Here is a 27,879-nt window from a genome sequence, read left to right as displayed (position 1 = left end):
AGGTGAGTTATCTAGATTTCCAGAATTTTCATTTTTATTTCCGCCAGTCACCAGAGGTGGTGATGGTAGAGTTGCCAACTTTTCTGGAAAATCCGATATTTGATACACTTCGTATTCCTTATTTTTCCACTTTGAAGTGTTACCCAATATTTTTAGTATCAACAAGAGAAATAAAATAAACTGGTACCTCTGCCCGATGCTTATTACAAATTCTATTTATTTTTATCTTACACGCCTACTTTCCCCAATGCACCGGAAAGATTTATTAAACGAATTAATATAAAAGAGCATTTCAAGGTGAAATGCCAATAAGATCTCCCCCTCCCCCCCCCTCACTGGAGGAAGGAGGAGAGGCCCTCCTTCCTCCAGTGCACAGATCGGGTGACTGCTATCCATTAGTTAATTGTGTCTCATATTAAATGAATATTAAATGTCTTGATTTATTTGAAAATTTTGAAACTTTTCTTCGTTTTATTATTACTAATAACTTCAGTTATGATCTAATATTTTCTCTAACATTCCAACTTGAAATCATAGGATAAATTTCAAAAGTCCATCCACGCAGGTGTCTCAATGGAGGTGTACTTTCTGCTGTCACACTAACTATCTTCCCCATTGATAAACCGAATTTCTTTTATATACCCGATTACAACGATCTGTCATCAAATGTGAAAAACAGCCTCGAGTCCACCACCCATGATTAAAACAGTGAAACTGCATAGCTGGGTCCCTACCTCTAGTTGGCGTTTTTCAATCCTTAAAGGCTTCCATTTATGTTGTACTCTCCAAAGAACCCACCTTCTATACAGACTATGCGATTGAAAAACACCAATGTGATCTTATAGACAGCCCACTGATTTCCAGAACTTATGTATTTCCCAGAGCCTGGACTCTTCCACCGTGATGAAATCTGAGCTTCAGCCACTCAGACCTCACTTGGAACTGTACAGTCAGCAGCACACTGGTTGCTGATGCACCTAAAACCCTGCTGGTAGCGGTCATCATTAGCTATTCAATGGCATTTTTAAATAATTAATTTTATGCATCTTTGAGGTCTATGTTGTTGACCTCTGGCTTGCGTATTGGGTATTATTGAAGATCTATCTAACGTTTATGGCATTACAGCAATAAAGTTTATTTATTTATGTCCAAAATAAATTCTAATTGTAAAATGAAGCATTGAATGTCCAGAAAACAAAATGTAATTGACCAACACGCTATTCTCTAATATTCCATTTGATAAGGTTAGAAGATACTGAAAAGCCATTGCAGGCACGAGCTTACTGCTGCCACCAAAGCCCTATTCAATGGCGTTGTTTCAAATAGCAGTTATTCGCCTCACGTAACACAAAATGATGTGATCAAAAACTTCATAGGGATCCGTTCCCTGGTGTTCTTATTTCCCCCCAGTCTCCAGGCTACAGTAAAACTCCAAAAACTGATAAAGAAATAAAAATCGCCTTCTTTTACTTTTTTTTTTTAGGATCTTGATGTTTTCGTAAAGGAACACGAAGGCAGACTCCTCAAAATTCTCCCCTCAGCTAGTTTTATGACGCCAGCAACAGATATAACCGGCGTGGTCTGGTAGCGCGAAGTGTACAACTCCCCTTTTAAACAACGACTCACCATTTGTTGGAGGTACGAGCAGCTAGATAAATCTGTCACAGGGGTGGTTACTGTAGTGGAGTGATTGCCTACGAAGACCCATTTGGACACTCCAACTGGCAGATGTGCACTTTTACGGGGGCGACTGCAGAGGCTCAAATGAGTTTCCGATATGAATTTTCTATCGACTAAGGGGCCAGACGCTGCTGCAAGTCTTAATGATAGTTGTAACCCCCTCTTGTCTAGCGGTGTCATGACAATTATTCACACCCCATTCCCCTACTCTGTTCTGCCCTGAAAGAGCTGTAATTAGAGACTACGGTATTAGAATTCTTTAAACATAAACCGACCGGCGTCATTATATTCCAGCAGCCATAATTACGGCGTTACAGATGGGGAAATCGATGTCCATTTTTCGTCGGGTCATCATCCGTAATGTTAGCGTAGATTTTTGCCCGGGAAAACGGCAAAAAAATCAGAAATAACCCTTCGTTTAATGTCTACAATTTGAGGGAATCAAGTGCGTTCTATTGTTCAATACACTCCACGTTTTTTTTTAATATTTTTTGCGTGTATTTTTTGTCTGAGTTTAAACGACACTCAGTGGAGGTTTTTTTTAACCAATTTCCGAGCAGACATATCTTATTTCTTCTCATTGGCAGATAGTTACACGAGAGATAGACAAACAAGTTGCCATTAGAAAGAATCCGGCTACTTTGGGCTTCATATTTCAAAACAATGTTTGGTTTCCCAAATTCACTTCTAGAGGGCGTTTCAATCGCTTACCCGGATGTGCTTATATACCAACACACACAATTTTAGTTTATTAAATTTGTTTCCACTCTTTGTTTTTTCTTTCTTGTTAGAGTGGGACGTGGTTAGTGCACGCGACTCCATGAATATTGAGCCACTCGCAATGGCCCAAATCTCCAACTGGGCGTAAATATTCTTTTAAGATATAAGTGGTTAATATGCGTTTTTATGTTAATTCACTACTGGCAGCTGTTGTTTGGAATTTATTTAATGTAAGACGGGTTAAAATCTCATTATAAACAACCCCCGACTGGGAATTACTTAATTCACTTAATAATAATTTGCTTGTCATTAAGTCGAAGTTTTTCTACCCTTGTCTTGTTAGCAATAATCAAAGAGTTCAAAGACCTCCCGCGAATTAGGTTTTTCAATCGAGGAATCTCTTATTACAGACTTGTTACGCCTCAATGATGTTCGCTGGACTGTCTAACGTGGATTGTTCATCTCACTCGAAGAAAAACTGGGCAGCTTGTAAGACATAGAAACAAGAGTTTGTTAATGTAGTTCTAAGCGATGAGAAGCACTAAATCCAAATTTAATAACATCAGTCACTAATAAAGTTACGGTTGTTGCAAGCTTCACTGCCTACAAAAAGAATAAAACCCTCATATATATGCCCCTCCCCCCCTCCACCACTGCTGATTATAGCAAGAACCACTCCTTAATTCTCATAATTAGTTCAGAATAAATAAAATCAGCCGTTTTTTCACAAAATACTAACTTTGCACATAGTTGTTCTTTATTATGTGGTGTCTGAATAAAATATGCATTTTGAAAACATAATTATCAAAAATTATTAATTTAAATAGCTTATTAGCTTTAATATTTCATTTGCCATCACGTTTTATTAAATTTACTCCAATTAACTGAAGTCAGCTCCTGATGACGCCACAAGCTTGATTACATATTTGCAATTGTAAAAACGGTTTTATAATTCAACTTTTTAAATTAAAATAAATAAATAATTAATTAACTATCCATAAATGAGTGTAGATAACAACAGAAATATTAAATTTATTTGTTCAATATCTTCTGACGGTTAACTATTGGGGGATTGATCAAAGAATGCTTTTCGATTTTCAAAATAAGCGTGTGACGTCATCTGATGTCATGCGCTTCTATTGTCTTTCCAGTAACTTTTCTAAGCAATTTGTGAACATCTCCACTTCTCACCATAATTTCGTTGTATTAACAGGTGAGGATCTATTGATTAATGAATAACTGTCCAAAGATTGAAAAGTTAAGAAGTTTCTCTTTTCGTTTAATTACTACCCAATTCTCTGTTTATTTTAATTTCCGGTTATTTTTGAGGGTTAAAATTAATTACGTTGTAATCTTCATCTGTCACAGGATTATTTCGAATATCCAAACTAATATTTCATCAGTCATTTATTTATTTCAAATGCCATGAAGGTAGTTATTCGATTTCGGAAATGTCCATGTGTTCAGTTAACTTGGTAATATAACATTGGAAACTTTGACAAGGATTCATCCTTCATAATGATTCATGACACATTCGTGGAGCAAAGCTCGGTGTGAAAGTAGGCGTATGATGATTCCTCCATCTTTCTCCACTCGATTTGATTTTGACATTACAAACTGTGACAGCTTAAAAATCTGAAATCGGACCAACATCTCCCCAAAGACCAACACAACATACTCTTCCAGCTCGAGTAATGCTGGAAACGTGGTTTTATGTATACAGATTCCTGTGAGACGGTAGCGTCCTCTTACAACTCTGACCATTTCTATTGATCAACAAAAGATTTTGCAGCAATGTCAGAGAGTAATGTGGAGCAATGATAATAAATTACTACAGTATATATAATTTGTAATATATACCCTGAGTTGGCGCTACATTAGCAGCAACTACCGAATACCTCGGAGCCCCACTTTTTGCTCGTAATACAACTTGTATATGTCTTGGCATGGACTCCACAAGAACGTGTTGTGTATTGTGTTCTGTGGTAGTGCTGCCCATGCGTTGCACGATGTGTCCAATAATGACCGCCCCTTGTCCGGTGGATGATCGTACCACCCAATGTCCTTTTCAGGTCCCAAGCATGCTCAGCTGGATTGAGATCGAGTGTGTTGAGCGGCCCTGGGAAGACGGAGGATTAATTGTCATGTTACTAAAACCAGTAAGAAAACTGCCAGGACTTGCGTTATTCGTTGACGTTGTAATTGTCTGCATGCACTGCCATCATGAAAGGGTGTACCTGGCGGGCAACAATAGAATGGTAGTTGATCCCATTAAGCAATTGAGTAATGGTGATTAGAGGATCTAGGGAGTTACACGAAAACAGTCCCTACACCATAACGTGGATACGCCCATCAGCCTAGAATTGGAAACGGAATCCATCAAGCCAAGCCACAGATTTCCACATACCGGTGGTCCAGTGTTGATGTTGAAATGCCCATATAAGGCGAAGTTTCTTGAGTCTCGCAGTGTGCATGGGTATCTGTCGCGGCCGTCGACTTCCATAGCCTATATGAGCGTATAGGCTCCATGTGGATATTGGTCTTGCTGTTCTTACATTGAACTAGGTGTTTGCGGGGCTATTGTTTTACAAAATGGACACACGACAATCACCACGGGCGTCGGTCACACATGGTTGTCCCACATGTTATTTCCATGTTGGCTGTTGTCCAAATACTGGCACCTTCACGTCTTTTCCCCCACCACCACAATCATTCCACGTTTGAAGTTGGAAAGATCTGAACGTCGACCCTCGCAGATACTCAAAAAGTGATCACCACGTGTGAGAACTGCTATCTTGTATCTGATGTTCCCAATTTTGAACCTTCCTCCTCACCGACTGGTCCGTTCCCACACAAGGGGGTGTTGCTAATGCAAAAGGCAATTCAGTGTACACCATGGATATCTTTTGTGGCAAAGTTAACTAGTCTCATAATAAAGTAGAGCTACAGAGTTTTGCATATCACGTGTTCAAGCTTATTCTACACTTCCACTATTCGATTGGTACTTTCAGGCAATTGGCATTTAAAAAATAAAAAAATAAATTTTCTGTTTCTACTCGATAACCACACGGTCAGAGTGGCGAGTGAACTCAACTACTCCATCTATAAAAAACAGTCTACATGAGAAACACGGGTGTCTCTGACTGGCTGCCTTTGTGCCAATTAACTACAGCAAAAAGCTGAACCATGGATGGAAGGACATGCAATTTACGACCTGGCTGCCTGAGCAAAATACCATTTAGGTATAAACATCCAACCTTTTTGGACATGGAAATTTTATGTAAATTTTAATGTGAACAGACTTTCGTCTCTCAGTTTAATAGTCCAAGTTTGTCTGTTTCCATCTTTTTAAATTTAATTTTAGCTCTCGTCTTGAGTTTGGCTACTCTCCAGAGAAATTATGTTCGCTGTGTCTCCAGAGAAATGGCCCGATAGCTGAAAGGCTCTCTCACCGACACAAGGTCAAAACAATAGCGGGAGTTTCAGGTCGGAGACCGCATCTGCAGCCAGAGATGCTCAAGATGCACGTGGGAACCCATACCGCTACAGAATAAAGCCGACAACCACAAATTTGACTGCGTTTGAAAGGTCAAGTTTCATAAAGAAGCTGGAGGGAGAAATTCTCAGAAAATATAAATTTGTTTATATTCTCTGATAGACAAATTTCTGATAAACGGATAATTGAGACCCCACGCATGTCCACGGATCGTGTTGGATATATTATTCATGACAAATGGATCCTCAAATATGCTGAATAACCTACGTATATAACTGATCCCATCTTAGACCATAAACAACGTTTTAAAATGTCTTTAGTTTGATATGCTGCTGTCGTTCGGACTTGGCTCACCAGGTGGAGTACTGTCATTTCTCCTATTAGCCGTTAATTTATATTCTGCTTCATCTTCCAAAATATTGCCCATCCGCTTGCAATAAACTAAGAATTATCGCACAGAAGAGGGTTGGAAGGAATGGAGATTTGAATACTAAAAGCGCTACTGTTCAAATAGAATGTCTCGTGCTGGTACACAAAACATGCCCTGAATACTAATGAATAATTTTCATTTACATGCACGATTTGCCCATGATTGTTAGCGACATGCAATAAATTCCTGTCTTTAGAATTATCAAACAGATTGCTTAAATGGGCGTGGGAATGTCTAAAACACGCGTTGACTGACAATCAGGTTTCCTAGAATTGGTGTAATAGTTGTTTTAACTATAACATGACAAAGATATGAGATCGTTACACTCAATTTTAAGAACACTTTTGTTGTTATTGTTAGTTGAGCAAACAACAGAGAAAGGCTCCCCGTGAGTCTGGTAAGGCAGAAATTCCAGTAGTATGGCTGTTTTTCTTTAGAGGGACATTTTAAATCTAGTTGTCCCACGTGCCATTGTAGATCTTAAAGAAACGTTGCGTTGTGGAAACACACACCGGACAAGTTTAACTTCCAGGCATCGCACTTGGAACATTTCTTTTAATCCCGGTCAGGTAATTTCCTCAAATTTCTTTGAAAATATATAGACCAATTCAAAAGTGGGAACCCCAAAAATTTCCAAATAGTTGCTGCCTATTCGGAAGGCACTTGTTTCAGTGAAAAACAGAAAAATCCGCCTGCAGTAGCGTTGAGAACATTGTGGTTGGACAATGGAACCATGGAAGAAAGTCATGCGGTCAGACGAATCACGATATACTTTGCTTACACTGATGGTTTTACACTTTGTTTTACACTGGCAGAGAGTATAGCGAGAACCTCACAAAACGATGGACCCGGCTTGCTTTGTTAAGACAACCCAAGCATCTGGAGGTGGTTTCATGGTATGGTGAATGTTTTGTTGACGCAGACTGGATCAGTTGATACCGGTGTAAGGTCAAATGTCATCAAAGCAATACCAGTAATTGAATTTTGTATCAGATCTACTGCACCCTTCCATGTTACACTTTTTATCTCGAAGGTGATGGCCACCTTATGGATGAAAATGCAACGGCGCATCGTGCCAGAATCGTTTAAGAATGGTTTGGAGAACATGAGACGGATTTCTACCACCTTCCTTGACTCTCACATTCACCTGACCTCAATCCTATTGAGAAGGCGTGGGATATAATGGAGAGAGACAGTCGGCAACGAAGTCCTCTTCAATTTTGTCGCAGCTATGTGATATTTTGCTGTAGGAATGGTTATAATTTGACCAAAACGCACTAAGACACCTTATTCGAAACAAAGGTGGCCCGATTCGATACTGAATAAAGGTTCGTCTTTTATTTGGCCAGTGTGTGTAGTAAAACTTGTATAAGAGATGGCGTAGTGTGTTGAGCTGATATCGATAAACAGCAGTGTTGTTTTCTCTTTGAAATGAAAAATTCATTTTGAAAAAAAAATGAAAGATTCGATAATCAGCTATTCCAACTTCACCCATTTTCCCCATGATTGGTTGACTAATAAATCCCAGGAAAGCGTACAGTATTTATATGATACCAAGGGACTTGAGAGCATACCATATGGCAGCAACTAGCATTTGCAATTTGCATACTGTACATTTAATCATCAATTGATGCCAGTGCAAAACGTTTCTAATTTTTTGCCAAGTGGCTATAGTTATCGACTTATATGGCTGTTATAACAGGTTAAAGTAGCATAAATTAGGCAGGGTTTTTATCCTATGTTCTACAGGATAAAAAAGGAAGGCTGCAAACTAGCATTTATCATATAAACAACGTATCTTGTATTTATTATAGAGAACAATTTTTTAGTGGTGGAATTAGATTTTGAATAGGAAAATATGCAAGGGAAAGAAAGAAGCCATTTCGATCAAGTGAGCAGTATCTTGGAAGCCTAAAAAAAAAAGAGTGAAAAAAAAACTAGAAGACAGCAGAGTCGCCTAGTGGTAGTGGAGCATGACTAAAGTCATTCCAACACTGTGGAACATTGTCGAGATATTGAGAGTGGAGTCAGTGAAGCCATTAATCTTATCCATTCGGATCGCAGCACAACAGAAATACCCTAGAACAGACTAAATATTTGTTTTCTTAGATATTTAAGAAGTAAAACTTACGGAAAAAATGCCAAGGGAGAGGAAAAAAGTTCTAAACATAGCTTGTAAACAACAAAAGCGGAAAATCCTTGGGTGTCATTGGATTTCCTGGCTGTCACACACGTCAAATTGTACTTTTATAACGTTGGCAATGTTCAGTGGGTTCTGACATGCGACACACCCGTTTACAATACTGCATGCACCTGCTTACTATCCGTTAACCTCAATTTTCCTTCTCGCATCTCCACGCTTTATGAAAACAAAAGAATATCCAACGTGCGAAACCCTTTCAGGTGCAATGTAATATTTCGATCAACGTTCTCTTATCTTTATAGACGACAAAATATTTGTTGTCTGATGGTCCCAAATTATCGAGAGAAATGTTAAAATATGCAGTGGGATGAAAAATTTCGGGGGAAAAATGGGAGAAAAAAAAGATACATGGGACGCGTATAGATTACCAGGAGACACAAGACGACCATAGTATGTAGAAACTCCTGCGTGGTCGAGTTACTTCGGGGGTTAAGCAAGCAAAAGAAGCAAAGGCTGCACCAGCCAAAAAATAAATAAACTACCTATGAGATTGCTTAACCATCTACTTCAATTTTAAATTTTGTCCCGGCCACCCTAAGTTTCTTACCGGGATATAAACTTCCCAGTTTTTCCAAATTTTAAACTTAAATGTAAATGACTGGACTAATCCGACGCTACCAGAAATTATCTGTTGGGCTCCTTATTAAATATTCATTAATGATAATGTAGAAGGCATATTACGATTAACGGCTAAGTTTATTGATGATAAAAAGTTCGGGAGGATGACTATTCATACATTTATCAGGATCTGCAGCAAGATTTACACTCGCTGGCCAATAAATTAGAAACCTTCTGCAATTGGCATCAACAGATAATTAAACATACAGTATGCAAATGAAAGTTATCATACGATAAGATCACAAGTTCCTTTTGGTGTCAGATAAATACTGTACTGTTTCCTGAGGCTTCTTAGTCGATCTGATCATTGAGAAGACAGGTGATAATTCCGATTTTCAGGCGTTGGAGCACGTTTAATAGAAACACAATTGAGTAAACAAAAGGAAAACACTGGTGTGTCGAAAGCAACTGTCTCAGAAGTACGCACTGAGTGTGAAGATTGAAGAAGAATGCAGCTCTAAAAGGAAGAAATGTGGCAGAAGGTTGGTACTCAAAAGCGAATTGTGCGTCAGAAGAGAAAGTCCACTGTGCAGTTCAAACAAAACTACTCGGGAAGAAGATGAAGAACCTGCAATTTGGTAGTCATTCTATACGAAACCAAAAGATTCGATTAGAGTAGAGTGGTACTGCCAACTTCAATTGCAGCAATAGTAAGGTGAAAGGGTCGTGTGACCTCATGAAGTCATGTATCCAGACAGTCTAGTGTCCACCACTGAAGTGGTTGGAGATGGCATCATAGTATGGGGTACGTCCTATTATTACGGACTGTCTCCCCTGAACTTTAAAAAAGTCATGTTACTCCACTGAATATCTTTCCGTCATATAGGACCAAATTCACTCTGCCATGCTTCATTTTTACCTGGACTGTAATGGATTCTATGAAGACAACAAAGCAACTGTCCATCGTGCAAAATTGCATCTGAATGATTTGAGAAACATTCCTAAAGAATGGTTAATTCTGGAACTTGGCTCCCTCAGATGTCAATGGAATGCATGCCACGACGTGTACGGTTCTAATTCTGGCAAAAGCCTTACAGCTATTGAATAAAGGTCGCTGATTTTTTGGCCAGTGAGTGCAGATAAACTAGGTGGGTAGGCTATAAATGCGGTCCCGTAAATGGGTTCCTGTCTGCTCTAATCAATCATGCTTTACTTGAGCAGACAGGAACCCATGAGCTCCCTTTGCAGACACTTCAATGATATACAAGAATGTTTCATCAGGGTTAAGAGGTAATTATTCTAATTCATGAAAAAGGTCAAACCACACCTTGAATACTATATGTATGTTTGTAAACCTCACCTTAGGAAGGACGTCGACTTGTTGGAAAGAGTGCAGAGAAGAGCAACAAGATTAGTTGAGGGATAGACAAAATGGTGTTCTCACAAAGAAATATTTTAAGCTAAGAATCCTAACTAAAGTGTTCAAAAAGCTTTAAAAGGGTACAGTAAACTAAATTCTGATGGCATATTTCCTCTTTCATAGACAACACACAAATAAGACATACATTAAATTGAAAAAGGATGGTTGTGGACATTTTCCTTCAGCCAGAAAGTAACTGATTGGAATAAACTTCCGTCTACTATTTGGAGGCAGACAGTTTGAATTTATTTATAGAATGATTTGAAAAATCTTAGATAGGACAAGCAAGTGAAGGACAAACTTTCTTTATATATTCTTTTTTCGACTGATACTGTATTAGCTGCTTTTCTTGCACCATCCTGACGAAAATATCTAAGGAATATGAGAGGTTTTAATATAAGCGACCATCTTTATCCTTATTCCAATCGATCGAAATTTGACTTGCGAACATATTTCGGATTCTTCACGAACACAACTATGCTTTAACAAGTAACTAGTCCTTGGAAATATCGAAAAAATTTAAATGAGTAGCTCTTATGCCCATTTCCTTCGTAATGGAATCGAAGTAACACGGAATTGAGGCAGCCCACCGGACATAGTTATGTAGACTGCACTTCCCGTCTGTAACACGAGTTGCACGCTTTTAACTTTTTCGAAAAAGAAGTTTCTCATTTTAATTTCGGCGAGCTTGAATATCTACATGCCAAGCCTTTTTCTCCGAATTATACAGTAGTGGACAAAAAAATCGTTGCATCTAACAAAACTTTTGAAAATGGTTATTTAAATTTTATAAGATGGTAGAAGTCTAATGTTAACTGTAAAAATGCGCAACATAAACCCAAATAATATTGTACTGTTCTATTTTTCATTAAAATTCAAAAGAATTTAAATGGAAATATATATATAATCAAGTGATCATCATAGAGTTAGTTACTGCCACAAATGGAATAAGGAATCTGTATACTTCAAGATCTTTGAAGCGAACCTTAAAACCTACAAGATTTTAAGTTCGTTAGTATTGATAACTCGTTGTCTGAGTTCTTTCCTTTCATTGCAATCCCGATAAAGTTCATAAAAATAGCTGAAGTCAAAAAATACTTGTCGAAGACTTGCTAAAGCTATTGGACGCAACTTTTCCCCATGTATATTCCCACTTCTGTTAAAACCTCATGGTTTTGTTACCTCTTCAGCTAAAGATAAAGACGACTTACCAACATCCTACCTTTCTTCTAATTCTTGTATTGCCTATCTTGATAAAACATTTCCTGCCATTCTCAACACTCTCCATTCAGTGTCTCCAGCGGCCTTCCGTCAAAAGGATGTCAGAAGAAATTTCAGCAATTTGGTTCCAAGAAAGCTCCAGGTCCTGATGGTATTTTCTGAGATATGTACTCTCAGCTTACTCCTGTTTTGTGTTGCCTTTTTAATTAATTTTCTTATTCCACTGGGTGTTTTTCATTCTTGGAAATTTGCTCATATTCATCCAGTTTCTAAAAAGGGTGACATATTCCTTTCATCCAATTATTACCCCAATGAACTTACTTCTACTCTTTCTAAAGTAAAAGAGAATTTCATTAACCGCCAACTCCTAAACTATCTTCCAACTGATTAATGATCGCCAGTATGGAGTCCGTTAGTGTCGATCCACCGCCGATGATATATTGACTAATGCTACCCCTTTATGGACAAGTTCAATGGAAAAGTTTGGTGAAACTCTCTGGATTGCCAACTGTTTTTGTAACTCGGACTGCTCTGACTGCTCACGGCGGATGACGGTAGACAGCTCTCTGTCTTCTAACTTCTCCAAAGTTCCTTTTTTCTCTCCCACTCTTTTCCTCTTGTAAATTAATGACTTTCTTCCATTGACCAGAAATCCTATCTATAGTTTTACCGATGATAGCGCATTGCATTACATCTTCCACTTTGAGAAACTTTGCCCTGAGTAACCGCTTCAATTTCTAATATCCACCACCAACTCCTTAAATGCTGATCTCCAGGTAATTCTTTATTTCAGTACTGTCATATATCTCACAAGAGGAGTCTACTGCTGCTATGCTTATCTTCGACAACACTCAGATTTATAAACACGATCACATGTCTCTATTGGGGATTACCGTGACTTTTATTCTCTCTTTATTTTCTTTTTCACTCTTGGCGTCACTTTTCTTCCAAACAGTTGTTTGTAAGAAAATCTCAAATCTGCTGAACCATGAAATATTGCTTCCATATCTGGGTTGGTGCCCACATAACCTCTATAAGGCTTCTAGACCCCATTCAAAGGAGGGCAGTTCATTAATTAATGCCCCGTCTATTACGAAGCCTCTGCACTCTCTCTCATAGACGTTATTTCTTCTAAATGAGTTTCTATAATTTCCCTTCTCTCTTCCAAACCAATCCGAACCAGCCAGAATCCTTTTGTTGCCCAAAACTCACAGAATCAACTTTCCTTCTTCCTCATTTATTCATTCTACTTCCGTTTTCTGGAACAACCCTCATTCTTACGTATTTCCTGAAAATTACAATCTACAGAAATTCAAGTCTAATGTCGACAAGTATCTTTTTTCATCTTCTCAACCTTCAGCCCATGCACGGTTCTAATACTATAGGTTCTAATACCTTTCCTGGTTTGGGGGTTTCATAAAAAATTAACAAGCTGGAATCCGCTTCCACAATGAAAACACTTTTATGAGATCAAAGTCATCCAGTAAAATTAAAATTAAGACATCCTACAAATTGAGATTTGAAGTAATATCTCTTTTCAAATGCCTTTCAAGAAGTTGAAAACTAAAAGCTCAGTAGATTTCCTAAATATATCGCTCTGTTGTTTCTGCTTCTAATTTCAAAGTCGAGGCCATGAATTCCAACGATATGTATCATTCGTTTATTCAATCTCATCAGGAAGTATACAGCTGGCACATCGTACAGTCATTACAGTTGTTAATGATTATAGATGACGGTCTAATTATGACACCACAAGATTAGTGGAGTAAGATAAGGGCAGATGGTCAAGGTTGCATCAGTGGTTGATAGGGACAAAAATTCCTAATTTGCAGTAGCGCTGCATGGATTAGACATAATGATGCGAACTAAAAGAAGCAATCTTTGAGAGGAACACAACTCATGCAATTCACAAATAGGAGTAAATATAGCGAGAGAGAGAGAGAGAAATAATAAGATTTTTAACACTCAGTTGTTAAACGTAGAGCAATATCAAGGCAGCTTGTTATAAAGAGAAGCGATAAATTCCTATTTGACTTGTGCCTTTTACCATTCATTTCCTATTGAATAAAAGATGACACTCACGTACTCTTCGAGCTTCATATAATTTTTTTAGACGTTGAATACTTCTTTTCCTATGACAAATGATATCCTTTTAATTCCATTAAAGTTCGTGGTTGCACAAAATGTTCCCTCAGACTGCAGATTGCCAGTAACAGACTGCTACAAAAAGCGAGTAATTAATATTCTATAATATATTAAACGGTAATTACATCTGTTTTCCGCTATTTCTCTTAATAAATGAAGAAATCTTTCATTTCCTTTAATTCCAAGACCTATAATTACACACTCATTAATCATGGTCGTAAACGATTAGAGGAGATACCTATAATTATACATAATTATACATCTAACGCGGCTATTCGCTTCTCAAATACTTTTCGCTGCTTGAGGGTTTAATTTACGGGACTTCAAGTATTTCATCCCCCCTTACTGACTAGTAAATTTTTATTGAATTACCACAATTTATTAATTGTTTCTTTAAGTTATTTGTCATTAGTAATATCATATTATAATGTCTCATTAAACTATTTAATTTGCACTCAAATAATGTATCTAAAAAACTAATGGCTTTAGAAAAGAATATTAGGTGACATTTAAAATAAATAAATATAATTGGGCTTTTTTTTAAAGAGTAATTTTAAAAACACGATTCATTAAACAACGTCCATTTTGATTTGGTTTTCACCTACGTCATTTCCTGTGACGTCCTCTTTCATTGAAAGTACTTTTTAAAGGTGTACTTTAATAAGCTGCTTTAAAACTAAAGATTTATAAAATAAATTTTAAGGAAAACTGAAATTACATGACTATATTTAAGTACGTATAAATGTTTATAAATAATTTCTAAAATAAAATTTATTTAAGTATTAATCATCTTACTAAATTTTATCTTTTTCAAATTTTCATGCTATTTCCTGTTACGCTGCTATTTCCTCCAACAAGAAAATTAAAAATAAATACCTCATATCCGTTCTAAATGTAATTATTAACTATTTGAAATTATATAGCTATACCTAAACAGTAAACTGATATTATATAACTATGCTTAAGTACGTATAAAGATTTAATAAATAATTTGTGAAATAAAATTCATTTAAGTATTGATTATCTTACTAAATTTCGGACTCTCAAATTTAAATGCTACTTCCTGTTACGCCATCAAGCGGTATGTCAAGATAATTAAAAATAAATATGTAATTTCCGTTCTAAATGTAATTCCTATTCGAAATTATAGAACTACGCTGAAACTAAAAACTAAAATTATATAATTACGCTGAAACTAAAAACTGAAATTATATAACTATGCTTAATTACGTATAAAGATTTAATAAATCATTTGTGAAATAAAATTCATTTAAGTATTGATTATCTTACTAAATTTCGGACTCTTTCAAATTTAAATGCTACTTCCTGTTACGCCATCATTCAGTATGTCAAGAAAATTAAAAATAAATATGTAATTTCCGTTCTAAATGTAATTCTCAACTATTTGAAACCATTTTGTAAGATGCATTTTCTCTTATCGGGCCAAATCTAATTTCTTAGAACAATACGTATTGTATACACCTTTGTGTTAGAAACGTGTAATTAAACTCTTCTCGGACACGAGCGCCTTATAAGTAACAGCATTATTTTGAAAGATAGCAGTAAATCTCTAAACCTCCTTTAGCTTAATTAACTGGTTTGGTGCCAGTGTTGCTCTGCTGTTCCTCATTTCCTGTAGGCGCATACGCAGAACGAAAGAAAGGAAGAGAGGCTTGTAATTAATTGATTTCGTCTATCGGAGACAGGGGAAACGAAAACCTTGACATCAGTTTCCAATTCATCCTCAGCTTTCTAAGCTAAGAATTGAATGATGCAAGGTCACAGTTTTAATAATTTTCCATCTTATTGTCAATAAAGATTTTGTTATGTATCTTAAAGTTTTAAATTTATTAGCGAAACTGTTGAAATTAAATAATAAAAGAATAAAAGCAAATTCAAAACAAACTGATAAAAAATCTGGAATTTATTTCGTGGTTACAGTATCTCTTTATACAACTCTACGCAAATACAATATATCTGAAAGCATTTCTTTATCTACAATGCTTCTAGAAAGAAAACAAACATAGAAAAGATGTTTTAAAAGGTATACATTTCATAAACATAATATAAACAGGGAACGTGAGGAACCAGTAATGTATACAGAGAGAGCGAAAAGCGAATAAAAAGTTGGAAATACACGAAAGAGCAAGAATAGGGAAAAACAGATGAAAGAATAAAATCTTAGATCAATATTTAGAGGACTGGACACCACACACGTGTGCACAGAGAAAATAAATGGAGAGCGGGATGTACAGACATCCTTTTAAAGTTCCACAAAGAAAGATATACCAAAATGTTAGAAGTCATTACAATAATACCTGCGGCTTGTAAATAGAACTACACCGCCGTGCTTCTCAGCTAGACACGGATGCAACCTTTAAGGAAAATAAACATGAATATGCTGTTTACGAACAATCTGAAGATCTGCGCAACTGTTAAGTTAACCCATACAAATTTTATACGAAAAATAACTGCAGAGATAGTAAAGCCTGAAATGGGCTGTTACTTGGAATATTTCTCATTCAGTGTTCGTAAATTGAAATTTGCCTAGAGAAGATTTTTATTCTGTATACACACCACTATCTTCCATCGAGGTCTCTCGTAATCAGCAAGGATCTTTTAGTAACAATTTTATTCATTCTTTTGTTTTGGTCCATGACATTTAGAGATTCAAAAACTTTAGCACAACATACCGGCTTATTTTAACTGCATAAAATGCGTCACTGAAATACAAACACAATTCGATATTACTAGGCCTAATGTGAGATTTATCCCTTGTTGGAGGGGTAATTACAAAGTATCCGATTTTTCCAAATAGAATTCGTTATATGTATTTTAAATTGGCATACTAATTATTACAGCTTCTATCACCCACTCTTAATCAATCTTTAACCGATATTTAATAAAAAAAATAACAAAAACATTTAATAAATTGCAGGATAGATATGCAAAAATTTGCTCTTAGCAAGAGAGTAATTGAGTGTTTTTCCAACGCTCAATCCTCTTCCACAAGACCATCTGGTCTTGTGGAAGAGGATGATTTAAGGATTAGAAAAAATATTAGAGGATATGATTAGATTAAATGATTTTTTTTGCCGATGCTGTTTAACCTTGCTCACGAAAGCAAATAATAAACAAAGAGTCCGTACTGAAGAGGACTTTTTAAGAATCCTGTTGGAGACTAGATTCGAACCAAGAAGCAAAATTACTAGACTTCACAGAGGACTCCATTCAAGTGAAATGCATATAAAATCTATTTCTCATTAATACAACTCAAAATCCATAATAAAAAAGTTACTAGAGAATTCCGAACATCACATCTCCACGTATAATCCTCGAAACTATCTATATTCATATCATGGTAGAACATTATAATTTATCTATATTACAAGGCTGTACCACGAATGTGGACAATAATGTCCAGCAGCAATCATAATCAAATCTCTCGTGCATTCCCAGAACTTATGCATTTAATAATTAATAACATCACTCCCGTATAGTTATACATATTGCCTCACGTACAATTTTGGTAATTATCGAGAGATACAATACAGCATATAAAAATTAACCTTTCAATTTGGAAATAAGGAAGAATATAAACTGAACACAGTAAAGTTAGACTCACACAGGCATGATTGTCGTAATTTAATTAATAAATGTGCACCAACTGCATTATACTGCCATTCATAAAGCAAGATATTTTGTATTAAATAACCTAACAGATTTAATTCCTTGGTTAGTATTGTAATAAGTTCTACTAGCAAACAATTATGGATTGTGACGTCGGAGTACATAACAGTGGAATAGAATTTAAGTAAATATTTAGAAAAACGAAAAGAATGCAGATGTCACTAAGATCGAATATTATCTTTAACATCATCTTATTAAAAATAAAAGGAATTCTTTTAATAAAATGCTCTAAAGTTTAAAAACAAGTTAAAGGTATTCTTCTTCATTTTTATAGTTTTACCTGAACCATACCAACAGTTTAAAAGTAATAGAAAAATAATTAAAATAAAGAAATAAAATAACACATTAGACATGAATATTCTGTATTTTAACGATTTACACCCATAGAAAAGTGCAGATGGCGCTGACAAAAAAAAGTGCAATTTAGAGGGGTTCAGACTTTAGGAATAACATAAAAATTCATATTTTTTTTAAAAAAAGTCTTCTGTAATTTAAAATAATAAATCTAATTTTCAAGAATTTTTAAAAAACTTTTTCTATTTTTACCTAAATAATGATAATTTATCACAGACACCATTTTAAAGTTTATAACTGAAAAATCGCGCATTTAAATATATATTTTATTTTAATAAAAAATAGGATTATTTTTTATAAAACAAATGCAGATGTCGCTGTTGAACACCTAAATGAGTCTCCATTAAAACTAAAATGACCACCATTATATACTTTGTCCTTTTAAAACAACCGTAACGGTTTTATCCACTATTTCTAACAGGAAGTCACTTAATAAAAATGGATTTCTGCGCTTTTAAAGCATATTTTTTGGACTCCACACGAATGAATGCAGAGATAACCTGAAAAGTGTCCAAGTGCACTTAGACAAGGAGAGAAAGAAACGCAAAACAGCAGCCATCTGGTGTACAGCGACATTCATTCTCTCAATTTTACGGAGGAACTCTCCATTGCTATGTGTACGTTTGCCGTTTCGCAAGCGATCGGTTACGAGCGAAACTGCTGTCGCTTCCATCCGACAGTTCTCTACGGGAGTGGACTATCGTTGAAAGGAAAAGGTAAGGGCTTACCTGCTGCGCTTGTCGTTAGCGTTCAAAGACGTACCCCAATCCTCTGCATATGATCGCTCGTATTTCTTCACCCAGCACGTCCGAAAACCCGGCCCTCAGCCGCAGGCAAGCGATACTCAGAACACGGGGAGCGATCTAAAGGATGCCACAGGTAACAAGCAGAGAAGATCTCTATCGATCTGTAAGGACGATCCCCGGCAACTGATGTTGGTGCTCACTTGCAGGCGCGTATAGTTTGCCTACCAAGCGCACAATGTGTATCCATCCTTTAACCATTGCGTGGTGCAGAAAGAGGCGGCTCGGTAGGCAGCGCCCTCTATTAGGGAAAGAAGGAAAGTGCGTGAACTAAAGATCTGTCACAAATTTGATCAGACGTATTACTCCATACTTACGTGCTACCAAGAACACGCTATGATTCGGGAATTCATAAATGGTATCTTTGAAGAGTGGCACGCTACTCGTGTTTTAAATAGGTACGTTAATCAAGATGGCTGGCATCGGTGGTAAATAAGAAATTCAGCGCATTAGAGTTATATCAGATATCTGAGATTAATGCGTTATTGGAGTTACTGTAAGCGGTGTTTATTATGAATAAGAATCGTTTTAAGGCTGCTTTTCGTTAAATTTCTTATCTTTTAAAGGATCGAATGGCTGATAATTGACCTATTGGATAACTAATTTATAAAGCTGTCACTTGTTGCTATCTCTCATTTTCCGGTTTCATTACGATCCAATCTAAACAAGTTTTTTTTTTTCTTTTGCTGAGATTAGACTGCAGTCCATTTCATTTTTAATAACACCCAAACACCTAACTTTGAGGTTGTTTTTGACACACTTTTACAAACCTGCATTACATTGAATCTAAAGCAGACACTTCCAACAGTTTTAACTGGGGATTTTAAACGCTCTTGCCTAAAAAATAATGAGAAAAAAAATCTGAGGTGGATAAATTCTTTGGATCCCAGAACTGGTCCCACAACAAGAGCCACCCAAGTAGAAATCAAAAGCTCGACCTTGCATAGGTGAGGACGGTCATCACAGACCACTTTTTCAGTGCACTTAACACATAAAAGCTTGTATGTATGGGTTAAGACCAAAGTAACAAAGGCTGTGAGGCGCCGGTATATTATCTCTGTAATTGAGAGTATTCTTAGGTCTATCTGCTGTTTGTGAATGAAAAACCCGAGATTTGGGCGACGCGTGTCAAGGTATCGCCAATACATATAGGTCGTTGTAATAGTGAAGTCTGACTTCAGTCGAAGGGTAGGTCTTAGAGGCAATGATTAAGAGCGCAATCCAGGGACATTTAGAAAAAATGACATTTTGAAGGATACACAATATGGTTCTGTTTTGACCAATTAACCGTGAGCTAGATGTAGGGAACAATTTCTACATAGTTTATTTTGACTTTAGCAAAGCATTTGACTCAGTCCTTCATGAGATGTTACTGTACAAGCTGGAACATGCTGGAAAGAATCTAAGATGGATTGCAGGGTGGCTGCAGGACAAATGGGTGTGATTAATGGTTATTCTTCATATTGGTGTAACGTTAGAAGTGGAGTCTCCCCAAGAATCGGTTCTTGGACCACTGTTATTTTTGATTTTCATAAACGACACCATCGAAGGGATAAAGGGCATGATATCAAAATTTGCAGACGACGTTAAGATTGGAGAGTCCTTAATGATCAGTACCAAGTAGGCTTCAAGAATAGTTAGGAAGTGGTAGCTGTGTTTTAATGCAGCAAAATGCAAGGTCTCACACTAGGGTTATAGCTACATCGGCAATAAATTATACACTTGGTGAGTTAAATTAAAAAGAGTAGAGGAACAAAGAGATCTAGGAGTTACGATACGGGCAGATATGAAGTTTTTTGAGCAGTTTTAAAAGCTGCTAGCAAATCCCATTGTGTCCTATCAATGATTTCTCGAACAATATCCTGTAGAGATAACGAAGTTATGATCCCACTATAAAAGGCAATTGTAAGACTGCACTTGGAACACTTAGTCCAAGTATGTAGACCTCATCTAAAAAAGAAGATATTGAGTTACTTGACGCGGTCCAATGACGTTAACTCGCAGGATGAGATTAGTAAAATGGAGACCATAAGAAGAAAGACTTGTTTGGCTTCAGAGCTTGGCAACCAATCTTAAAGAGGACCTGATTGAGATTTATAAGGCTCTGAGAGGGGTTAGTAAAATGAATGAAGGCGGAATTTTCACTATTATAAAGAATTCCAGAACTAGGAGCCATAAATTCAAATTACAGGGAAAGAGGTTTGGATTAGATTGTAGGAAGTTTTCTTTTAGCCAGTGAGTCGTTGATTACTGGAACAAATTGCCTCCGCAGGTAGCAGAGGCCGACGTTTTGAAGAAAAATCAAAGGTCAGCTGGATAGTTACCTACACGAAGTGGGAAGCTCATAATTTGTATTTTTTTTTTATCTACTTTTTTAATGGCCGGTGCAGCAAAACTCTGCGCCTTCCTTGCTTTGTATGGCTGTACTAATACTATGTATAGTAATAATTTTGTAGTTTTAGTTAATTTTTTTGAGTGGGATATTTTTAGTTCTCAGTAGTGCTTATTTTGATATATTTATTATTTAAGCCTTTCTATCTTTATTTTAATAAAATTTATACAATAAAGGTACTTTATATCTTTATTTAAAACTTTAAACTCGAATTACTTTTAAGCAAAGCTTAAACGTACTTAAAAATTTCGACTGGAAAAGGCAGCATCACATATCACAAAATAGCATTACTGATGGGTGGATCATCACTAAAAATTTACCTGTGAGTTACTGCCTTTTTATTGTACTCGCTATCTTTTAATCTCCCCTAGATGGTGGCCATTATTTTCTATGTGCTAGATGTAGGGGATGCGACGAGATTAAATTAATATTTGGTGCACTCTTAGGCGAGATTGATTCTCGAGGAATATGAATTGATGCCATAGAGAAAAATCAAACTGGAGGTTCGAGTGACATCCACGTGTCTAATTCTGTACTGGGCAACGGTCTCAGGAATCCGCTTCCAGGACCGCTTCACTCGGTGCAGAATGCATTGGTTATGCATGAGGTAGACATAAGAGAGTGCTGAATTTTTAAAAGATGCCAGACATGCACTTTGAAATATAGAGATCCTGAGTGGGTCTGCCATTTCGATAATTGATGATGCCAATTATAGGACAAAATGTTCTTTCTTTACAAATCTTCTCCGACATGAGTCTTGTCGATTAACTCTGAATTCTGAACCAATGCTTGGCTTCTTCGTTATGCTAGCTACCAATGCCCACACTCAGCAGCAAAGAGCAGTGGAGTATAAATTACTGTTCTAACGTATTTTCTAATTATATGAGAATCCTTGAATAGATTAAGTGTTGTCTAGCTGTCCATCGGAGAGAGAGGCTGCTCTGCAATTAAGTTTGTCGACATGAGCATTTAACTGAATTTTTGGGTAAAATTCTATTCCCAAACCTGCGTGGGTAGTAGTGGCTGACATTACAGTTCCATCAAACGTTGGAGATTTATTTTGTGAAGACGGTATTCACTTAAGAAGAGGAGGTGAAAGGGTTTTGGATAATGTTATTGAGGAGGCATTGAAGGTTCGGGGAAGCTGCTAGTACTAGAAGGGGTTAAGGAAGTCGACACACTAACGACTCAGGTAAAGTATGGGACAAATATGGGGCGAATGATATTAATAAAAGCATGTAACCAGTCCCCACCCAGTAGGGGACAAATTTGAACTGTAATCTATCTCTGAACTGTGAAAAACTCGATTTTTGTCAGTCTATTCTGTGAACCACGAATGTGAAACCCCTGGCACCATGCCGTGACGGATACATTGTATCGTACCTTTACGTACAATAAAGATCAATTAATTTTGTGCAACCATTGACTGCATTAAACGTTGAAACCGAGAGAAGTAGTGCCAAGAATATTGCAAACAAATTAAATGAATTAGAACTTTTGATTTAATAAACTACTAACTGTGGATGAATTCAATGAGAGATGTTGCCACTCAGAGATACACGATGATGAATTTAATTTAGGTTAATATTGAGTTCAGGAAAGAGAGGGGGGGGGGGGCAGAGGATACAGCGAAGACAGTGTGCATATGTCAGCAATACCAGTGGTTCCCCACAAAACCGCATAAAACTCTCACTCTGGAGAAGCAAAATCTGCCACGGCTAGATGAGGGTGTGAATAGTTCGGGTATCGTGAATAAAGTCTTCTGTGCTTTTCGTCTGGCCACTTAGTTTCTGGAAGAGCCTCTCACCAGGAAGAGACATTTCAGCATCAGTGCATAGCACGAAGAGCAGGGCCAGGTCAATAGAGGGACGCCTGCTAGAGTCTATCCCTCCTGCCAAGGAGGGAGAGGATCCAATAAATGAAGAGCGGATACACTGGAGGAGGATAAAAAGTGTTGAGAAATAGTGGGTACCACGCAGATAGGGCCGAGAGATCGACAGAGAAGCGTTCCTCCAAAAGAGGGAGAGTACAAGCACAAAGAGGAAACCGAGCAAGGAAATCCCACGCGAACATAGTGGCGTGGAATTTCATCAGCGATGAAATTCCACGAGGGATGCCTCAGCGATGAAATCCGACCCCAAAGGTTTGCAATGATCTTGAGGTTTCACGCCTGAGAGTGGAAAGTAAACATAGTTATTATGAGAGCTCAAGATGATGCTAAATTTGAAACCAGTCAGGATGTAAAAGATGTCTTTGTTAACACTTTAAAACAGGATTTAAAAGAAGTAAAGATAAGGAATTTAATAAAAATTAGGAACAAAGGATTATTGATTGGGACAGATAATAAGGAATATTTAAGTAAAATAATTGAAGCAGAAGCTTTGGTTGAGAGGGGGATCAAGAAAGACAGAATTAAAGTGACTAATCCAAGTTTGTCAGTGTATGGTGTACCGAAAGAGGTGACACAAGAAGAAATTGTGAATTATTTGTATTTTAAGAACTGGAGAGACTATGAATTTTCTGAGGAGGAAGGGAAAGAGGGGATAACATTTAGATTTAAAACTGGGAATAAAAGTAAGTTGACAAATTGGGCAATTGGGGTTGATGCTCAGATGTATAAGAGTATGTTTCAGGGGGACAGGTTATTTATGGGGTATTCATCATATAAATTTAGGCAGTTTACAGTGATAACTAAATGTTTAGGATATGGACATTCTGCCAATTATTGCTCACATAAAACTGTTTCATGTGGCCATTGTGCCCAAGGGGCACATGTGTTTGCTGACCGTGTTCATAAGGACAAGAATCCTATGTGTGTTATTAGCATTAGCATTAGCATTAGTAGAGGCATTTGATGCAAGAAAGCAAGCTTATGCAGCATCAGCCAAAAAAAAAAAAAAAAAAAAAAAGTAACATAAATAAATAAAAATAACCACTTCCACTTCACCCCTCTGTTCGTTCGAAATACCTGTCCAGCTGAGCCTTAAACTTATTTAGGCTATCAACTTCCACGACAAGGGATGGAAGTCTGTTCCACCCACCAACCACCCGCTGGCTAAAGGCAAATTTCCGCACATCTATCCTACATCTGTCTTTCCTCAATTTGAATTTATGCCCTCTCAGGTGATTTTTCTGAGCTAGAGGAAGAATCCCATCAGCATTGAGCATGCTCAAACCATTCAAGGCTTTGTACACCTCTATCAGATCACCCCGCTGGTGCCTAGTTTCCAGACACTGTAATTTGCAAAACTTAAGCCTTTCTTCGTAAGAGAACCCCTTTGTCCCATTCACCAATCTAGTTGCCCTTCTCTGTACTCGTTCCAGCAGCTCTACATCCTTCCTGAAATGAGGCCTCCAGGCCTGTATACAGTACTCTAGGTGTGGCCTGACCATTGCCTTATACAAGGGAATAATCACCTCCTTATCCCTGCTAGAAAAATTCCTATATATCATTGACAATACACCATGAGCTACTCTTGCAGCTCGTCTGCACTGCTCAGAGAACTTCATATCTGCCTGCACCACCACCCCCAGGTCCCTTTCATTCTCAACCACTGTCAGTGTAGTACCACAGAGTTGATACGTTGCTCTGGGGTTGCTGTTTCCCATATGTAGTACTTTACATTTGTCAATGTTAAACTTCATTTGCCACCTCGAAGCCCATCTGCTCAACCTTTCCAAATCCTGTTGCAGCAGCATAGTGTCAGTAGTGTCCTTGACAACCCTGCCAACCTTCGTATCGTCTGCAAACTTGGACATTAAGCCTGATATACCATCATCAATATCATTTATAAATACAGAAAACAATAAAGGCCCCAATACTGAACCCTGAGGGACTCCACTAATAACATTAGTCCACGATGAGCAGTGTCCATTGATTACCACTCTCTGTCTTCTCCCCCTCAACCACCCCTTTATCCATAGCAGCACCTTGCCTCCAATGCCACACTGCTCCAATTTGTGCAGCAGTCTTCCATGTGCAACAGTATCAAAAGCCTTTCTAAGATCCAAGTATATAATATCAAAGTTATTCCCTGCATCCAGTTCTTTTGTGACTGCATCATAGTATCCAATCAAATTGGTCAGGCAAGACTTCCCCTTAACAAAACCATGCTGTGTCCTAGCTATAACTGAAGTCTTGTCTAGATGATCCTGCAGTGCTTCTTTCACCAGTGCCTCCATTAATTTTCCGGGAACAGAAGTTAAACTCACAGGTCTATAATTACTTGTGTCAGCCTTTGATCCCCCTTTGTGAATTGGGGTCACATTTGCACATCTCCAGTCAATGGGTACCTCCCCTGAATCCAAGGAAGCTCTCATAATTATGGCTAAGGGTTTGCTTACCTCCTTTGCTGCCTCCTTTAATATAACTGGATAGATCCCATCCACCCCAGGTGCCTTTCTTGTGTTTATCTTCAACAATTTCTCCTCCACTTTGCTCTCAGTTATTACAAGATTCTCTAGCTTACTGCTAGAGTTGAATACACCTCTGGCATTCCCCTCGCTAAATAACTCCTCATGTGTGAATGTCGATGCAAAATATTCATTTAGTTTGTTAGCTACCCGAGCAGGGTCATCAACAGTTGACCCATCGATCTCAAGTGGACCAATCTGATTCATCCCCTTCCTTCTAGAGTTTACATAAGTAAAGAACTCTTTGCTGTTTTTCTTCGCATCCCTTGCCAAGGATCTCTCGTAATCTGCCTTCGCTTGCCTAACCTCCTTTGTAACTTGGTTACAGATCAACTTGTATCTATCATAGGCGTCCGTGTCACGTGTTAATTTGTATGTATCCCATGCATTTTTCTTCTCTGCCATATGCCTCATTAGTTCATCTGACAACCATTTAGGCCTAAACCTTGAACAATATTTCTTAGTTGGTATGTAAAGAATAGTAGCTTCCACGATAAGTTCTTTGAATGCTTCCCATTTTGAATTTGCTGTTGGCAATATCATCAGTTGATCCCACTGTATAGAATTTAAATACTGTCTCAGTCCATTGTAGTCGCCTTTACGAAAGCAATACCCCTTCCCTTTACCCCTAATGGTAGTTACCTCTTTGAGTAACTCCCACTTCAGCACACTGTGATCACTGCCACCAAGTGGTTCATTTATCTGCAGATTCTTAATGCATGAAGAATCACTACTGATAATCAAATCAAGAGTATTACTCCCTCTAGTTGCCTCCCGAACATGCTGATGTAGAAAACAATCATCCAATAAATCCACAAAAGCCTTGCTACTGTGTGAGTGACCAGCCACCAAATTCCAGTCAATATCTGGGAAATTAAAATCCCCCATTATAAGACTCTCTGATTTACTGGCCCACTCTATTTCTCCGAACAGTTTCTTATTATACTCATCAGAGTCATTAGGCCTATAGCACACTCCTACTCTCAATTTTGATCTCCCAATGCTTATGTCACACCAAACTGACTCGACACTGCACTGTCCAGCGATGTCGACTGGCTTCACTTCCTTGGATTTTATGTGTTTTTTAACTAATAGCATAACCCCTCCTCCCTTCCTATCCTGTCTATCCTTTCTGTAGACATTGTACTCCCCAAATTCCAGTTCTGCATTTCTTATATCTGTGTGACACCACGTCTCTGAAATCCCCACAATATCTGCCTTTGATGTTTTGAGCAATACCTCAAATTCATCAAATTTATTTACTAAACTCCTAGCATTGGTGTACACACAAGTATACATGCACCTGTTCTTTTTCTTAGCTACCCTAACACAACCCATGTGTTTACTTGTACCCCAATGATATCCAGCAGTCTCTGAAATATCCTGCATCTTATTTTCCAGGCTGCGGCTCATTCCAATAGAAGCAGTGCAAGAATCACTTTCACCTCTGCCAGTGGCTACTGTTAATCTATTAGTCCTTGTATCCCCCCAATCTAGCAGTTTTCCGACCCACCTAACATTGCCTCGATAGCATCAGCAAACATTCTTGCACCCTTTCTATTTAAGTGTATCCCATCCCTGTAGAAGCAATCTCTCCTGTTAACAAGTACAGACCAGGCTGAAAAAAATTCTACCCCTTGAGCCCTGCACAATCTTTCCAGGGCCGAATTGATTGACAGGGCTCTCATCATATACTCCCTCCTATCGTGTCTGGGCAGAATTGCAGACACTTTCAATTTCAACCCTAATTCATGGCTTTTTTTCATCAGTGACCTGTACTTGTCAAGTAATTCCGCCGGTCTCCTACTCTTAATGTCATTAGTGCCAAAATGTTACGTTAACAGTTAGATTTAGTTATGGGAATTGTTGGTAGTGGAAACTTGTTGATCACTATTGATTCAAATGCCAAATTTCAATTGTCACATAATTCCACAGTGGATTATAGAGGAATGAAAGTGGAGGAATTTATTTTAAATTACAATTTGTGCGTTGTTAATGTGGAGGGGAAGTCCTCCACATTTGATAACACACATGGTAGTTCTAACATAGATATTACCATAGCAAATCAACAATTAAGTAGGAGCATTTGTCATTGGGATGTGGTGCTTGGTGGAGTCAATAGTAATCATAGAGCCATTTTGTTTCATGTATTGCTTAGTGATCTCCATACTGATGATAATTTGGCTACTGAACATGTAAGATTTAGTTATAAAAGAATAAATTGGAATAAATTTAAGAATTCTCTAAAGATTTCTTTTGATGACAATATTTTGGGTCAGATAAATAGATTAAATGTAAATAAAACTCCAGGTATGGATGTGCATAATTAAGATGATTGAATGTTACCCTGAGAT

General features: G+C 37.4%; 1 protein-coding gene across 1 annotated transcript in view; it reads right to left on the bottom strand.

Moving 5' to 3' along the window:
* The window catches only part of LOC150082378 (uncharacterized), a 189,583-nt gene extending 170,726 nt beyond the window's left edge, over positions 1-18,857 (bottom strand). Inside the window, exon 1 of the mRNA XM_090380530.1 lies at positions 18,646-18,857. The gene's annotated coding sequence lies outside the window, so the exon portion shown is untranslated. The remainder of the gene's footprint in view (positions 1-18,645) is intronic.
* Between the last annotated feature and the right edge of the window lie 9,022 nt (positions 18,858-27,879).

Source organism: Mastigoproctus giganteus, chromosome 8, assembly GCF_048544385.1.
Source record: "Mastigoproctus giganteus isolate SK-2022 chromosome 8, ASM4854438v1, whole genome shotgun sequence".
Taxonomy (NCBI): Eukaryota; Metazoa; Arthropoda; class Arachnida; order Uropygi; family Thelyphonidae; genus Mastigoproctus; species Mastigoproctus giganteus.
This window is presented reverse-complemented; position numbering and strand designations above follow the sequence as displayed.